This window comes from Bos javanicus, chromosome 7, assembly GCF_032452875.1.
Source record: "Bos javanicus breed banteng chromosome 7, ARS-OSU_banteng_1.0, whole genome shotgun sequence".
Lineage (NCBI taxonomy): Eukaryota > Metazoa > Chordata > Mammalia > Artiodactyla > Bovidae > Bos > Bos javanicus.
The window spans coordinates 34,542,826-34,548,296 of NC_083874.1; the positions used below are offsets into that span (position 1 = coordinate 34,542,826).

Below are 5,471 nucleotides of genomic sequence, written 5' to 3' on the forward strand. Positions count from 1 at the left end.
GTGTCAGGATTGGAGACTTTCTTCTTTTGGAAGAAGTAGGCTATCGTGAATAGACTCTTTTTATGTGAATCTGTGTGAGTAGAGTTAATTTGGGGTCTTGACAACTTCTCTTTCTCTCCTTTGAGGAAAAAAATTCATGAGGGATCCTAAATCCTTTGTCCAATTGACCAGGGAGTATTCTCAGACATTTTTCCCTCTCCCTTAACTTTATCACCTATTCCAATGTACCTCACATCAGCAAAACACACTTAATATTCCCCTGTACTTATCTGTCAGCTTTGTTTATTAGCCATCATCTCTGTATGTTCTTGAGAAGAAAATAACACTATACTTAGGTATCTTAAAGGAGAGATGAAGCTCAAGACTGTTGTTTAGGCTTGCTTTTTGTATAGTCTCTGTATTTTCCTTTTTGTTGAGGTAAAACCCTAGGATCAGCCAACATCAGACATCACTTCAGTCACTCAATCGTGTCCGACTCTTTGTGACCCCATGAATCGCAGCACGCCAGGCCTCCCTGTCCATCACCAACTCCCAGAGTTCACCCAAACTCATGTCCATTGAGTCAGTGATGCCATCCAACCATCTCATCCTCTGTCGTTCCCTTCACCTCCTCCCCTCAATCTTTCCCAGCATCAGGGTCTTTTCAAATGAGTCAGCTCTTCGCATCAGGTGGCCAAAGTATTGGGAGTTTCAGCTTCAACATTAGTCCTTCCAATGAACACCCAGGACTGATCTCCTTTAGGATGGACTGGTTTGATTTCCTTGCAGTCCAAGGGACTCTCAAGAGTCTTCTCCAACACCACAATTCAAAAGCATCAATTCTTCGGCACTCAGCTTTCTTTATAGTCCAACTCTCACACCCATACATGACTACTGGAAAAACTATAGCCTTGACTAGACGGACCTTTGTTGACAAAGTAATGTCTCTGCTTTTTAATATGCTGTCTAGGTTGGTCATAACTTTCCTTCCAAGGAGTATGTGTCTTTTAATTTCATGGCTGTAATCACCATCTGCAGTGATTTTGGAGCCCAGAAAAATAAAGTCAGCCACTGTTTCTACTGTTCGCCCATCTATTTGCCATGAAGTGATGGAACCGGATGCCATGATCTTAATTTTCTGAATGTTGAGCTTTAAGCCAACTTTTTCACTCTCCTCTTTCACTTTCATCAAGAGGCTCCTTAGTTCTTCTTCACTTTCTAAGGGTGGTGTCATCCGCATATCTGAGGTTATTGATATTTCTTCCAGCAATCTTGATTCCAGCTTGTGCTTCTTCCAGCCCAGTGTTTCTCATGATGTACTCTGCATAGAAGTTAAATAAGCAGGGTGACAATATACAGCCTTGATGTACTCCTTTTCCTATTTGGAACCAGTCTGTTGTTCCATGTCCAGTTCTAACTGTTGCTTCCTGACCTGCATATAGGTTTCTCAAGAGGCAGGTCATGTGGTCTGGTATTCCCATCTCTTTAAGAAGCCCCACCTTACAGAAAGGGTCAAGCTGAACATAAGGTCCCAAAGCAATAGTGAGGTCATTAAGTTCTCATTCTTTTTGCTTTGGTCACTTGTGTTAGTGGTAGTGACCAGGAGTAGAAAAAGGATGTTTGACAGTCAGGTATGTTATTTGGGAGGTTCTGATAAGATGAACAGCAGGAGCATGAGCAGAAAAAAAGCATAATGAGACATCCCAAGTTGCTTATTATTGCATCTGGCTGACAATTAGCTTTCTTAGTGGGAGAACTCCAAGTCATCCTGTTTAAATCTAGCTGCAGTAAAAAAAAAAAAAATTGGTGCATGCTTCTGAGAAACACAATTAACATCTGCTCAGAAATAGGTGTTTTCTTTCTTTCCTGGGAAGGAAAGCTATAACATGCCTTTTCCCCCCAATAATCTTTTATTAGATGTATTCTAATATAACCTTAAGATGATGAGGGGAGAAAAATGACTGTTTTTCAGCTGGCTTTATTCTGTAGAGGTGGGGCTTCTCAAAATAAAGCACTTGGCATAGAATGGCCTTCTTAGTCTGTTGACTCATTCTTTTCCTTTATTCTTGAGCAGTTTTCAGACATTGGGAAATAGCATGATACAAGTTTTGAAGCAAGTTTGAATTAGAATTTTGTCGCTTGTCATCATCAGTTTTTACCAGAAGGCAATTCATGTAATCTCTTTGTGGCTGCTTTCTTATGTGTAATATATGAGAAATAGTTACCTCATAATATTGTTATGAGAAGCATAACATAGGGATACTTTATGTTAACTGCCTGACACCAGACTCTTCAAGAAGATTTCATTGTTTTGCCTTTCCTTGTCTCTCATGTTCTTATCTGTAGATTGACAGAAAAATTGAACTGAAAGTTGGTGACTTTCATTCTGCTATTGTAATATGTACCAGGGTTTTTCATACCTTGGAAGCCTTATGAACTTTTATAACTAGATGGGGCAAGCCTTTGTGCTGTAGCCAAAATGCCTTAGTTCTACTCCATCATCAGAAGCTGGTTATAATGGTCTTTTGAAACTGTTACTTTGCATCTATAGACAAGGGGTTTACAGAACCCTGATTTTCCCCCAAATAAACTTTTCAAAATTAGCTACTTTTGTAACTAGAGGATTTTTTTGTTCTTCTGAACAAGTAAACCTCTCATATAGCTTCACATTGCCTCAGATATAATCTTATGAATGTATAGAGAAAAATGATCCTTTATATCAAGTTGTATGCTAAGCACTTCAAATGTATCATTATAGCCCACCATAATAATAACCGTGTAAGATGGACTTTGCTGCTGCTGCTAAGTCGCTTTAGTCGTGTCCAACTCTGTGCGACCCCATAGACGGCAGCCCACCAGGCTCCCCCGTCCCTGGGATTCTCCAGGCAAGGACACTGGAGTGGGTTGCCATTTCCTTCTCCAATGCATGAAAGTGAAAAGTGAAAGTGAAGTCTCTCAGTCGTGTCCGACTCTTCGCGACCCCATGGACTACAGCCTACCAGGCTCCTTTCCTCACTTTACAGATAAAGAAAGTGAGGCAAATAGATATTACCTAATTTATCCGGAAACACAGCTGGTGATTTTATCAGTACTTAAACTCCAAAATCAGAATGGCATAATGCACTCTGTACAGTGGGGTTTCCAGTGGGACCTCTACTAATAATACTTAGGGATGCAGGCTGATGGATGCACCATCTAGACACATCATTCTACTTTTATCAAGGAAGGAGTGAGAGGACGTGGGGAATCATTAACCACTTTTAAAGCACCTGTCCAGAGATGATGCACACTATTCATGCTCATATTTTGTTAACCATGTCAAGTTATATGGCCATACCTAACTTCAGAGCAGACTAGAAAAATGCAGTCTGATCATGTATCCTGAAAGAGGACTGGTGTATTTGTAAGCAGCCCTAGTGATTATCATAAATCTGTCTATCTCCAAAATTCATTCTCTTAATTACTTCAGAGAATTAATAGAATCTTATCTTCGGGAAGTAAAAGTTGGAAACCCTTATAGGAGTTATAGGAGTATTATAGGAGCATTACTCTTCTATCATGAAGAATCTAATAAATGTCATAGCATAGCAATAGAAACTTCAGTTGTCTTAGTCTGTATATGGTCCTGAATGTGTGTCTCTGATATGATGTTTCAGGATCCAGTCACTTCCTTTGTTGACCCTAAAAGTAACATATAGTCATTTCTGTATTTCTTCTCTTGTTTGAAGAATTGAAGATACTAAAATTATAAGAACATACCAGAGACTTTCTGCAGCAATGTCAGAGCTTTTTCTAATATGTTTGTCTTTTTCTTATTGGTGTCAGTTGGGAGTTTCATTTGGTTGCATGTAACAGAGCCCTTACTACAGTGGTTGAACCATATATGGGCTTATTTTTCTCCTGTGAATGAGAAATGCTGAAGTGAGTAGTCCAGGGCTGGGGATGCAGCTGAAAAGGACATCAGAGACCCAGATTTCTTTTCTTTCTGTTCATCATTGTATGTTTTTGGTTCTAATCTTCATTTTTATTGCCCTGTAGTCGCATAATGTTTATCTCACATCTAACAGTCATGTTTCAGATACGAAGAAAAGGCAAAAGCCTACGATGCCTGCTAAATCTGTCCTAATCCAAGGCCTTCCACTTACCTTGTTGGATAAACTGTCACTAGTTAGTGTAGTATTGCTAGTTGGACACATTGCCACCTTGTATGAAGTTTTGGATTTTTTTGAAATTAGGAAGAAAAGAATGGATATGGAAAAGCAACTATCAGTGAGTACCACATATTCGTAAGAATTCATTGTAAATTAAAACTTAAAAGCCCTTTGCTACCACTTATGTTGTACATGGGAGGGAATACATTTTTACTTAGACACTGTGAAATTTTTGTTGTTAAATCTATCTTTAGATTTGACTATCTAACTAAAAAGATCTGTGTATCTTTTTATTTTTTCAAAACAATCTGCATAATCAGGTTTGTTATTTAAAAGCGTTAGATCAGGTATCTCAGGCCCAAGGAAAGAATCTGATTCAAATATGTTTAAAATGCTGGCTTAATCTTTTTATTTTTTCCTAACTTTTGAATTTGAATAACTTCAAGGACATTATGGCAGCAGCAGCAGCAGCAGCAAGGACATTATGCTCCAGTTGTTTTACAACCTTCACTATTCTTGTGCTATCTTATGGGTCCATCTAGGTCACATGTTTGTGTTTTATGTCTGGCTCTATAGGTATTTGAGTTTAGACAGCTATGTATACAATTACAGTTATTTCAAATGCACCCAAACCTGAATATCTAACTGGTATGTGGGCCTTGGGTGGGCTTCCCCCGTGGCTCAGCAGTAAAGAATCCGCCTGCAATGCAGGAGACACAGAAATGCAGGTTTGATCCCTGGGTCAGAAAGATCCCCGGGAGGAGGAAATGGCAACCCATTCCAGTATACTTTCCTGCAGAATCCCATGGACAGAGGAGCCTGGAAGGCTGCAGGCCATGGGGTCGCAAAGAGTTGGACACGACTGAAGCAACTGAGCATGCATGTAGGCCATGGAGTAGTGTGAGAGAATTAGTAAACTTATCCATTGCTGCAATCATCTAATTGTTATCAAGTAGCAGGAAGCTTGTGTTAGTCTGTGATTGAAACTGAATTAACTAATTTGTACTGAAATGTCTCTTTTAGTCTGCTTGTTACAAATCAGTTATTATAATGGCACCAATTTTTGTACTGTTTGAATATATTAAAGTATAAAACTAAGTTTAGACTTTATCACCCATATAGAAAATTAGTATTTGTATCTTCTTACTGGAATTCCTTAGTGGTATGTAAGGTATGAATTTATATGAATTATTCATTTAGAAATTATCATATATTTATTAGAGTATCTATTGCTTTTCATAGTTAAGAGCTGATAATAAAAATATAATAATACCTGTTTCCAGAGAAAAAATTCATGATTTGTCACGCTTGTGTATGTTTCTTTTTTTTTTTTTTTAACAG

The 5,471-nt window shown here is 38.5% G+C and overlaps 1 protein-coding gene across 1 annotated transcript in view; it reads left to right on the top strand.

Annotated features, from left to right (window-relative positions):
- DTWD2 (DTW domain containing 2) overlaps positions 1–5,471 on the top strand; it is a 107,748-nt gene that overhangs the window by 66,933 nt on the left and 35,344 nt on the right. The window lies entirely within an intron of this gene.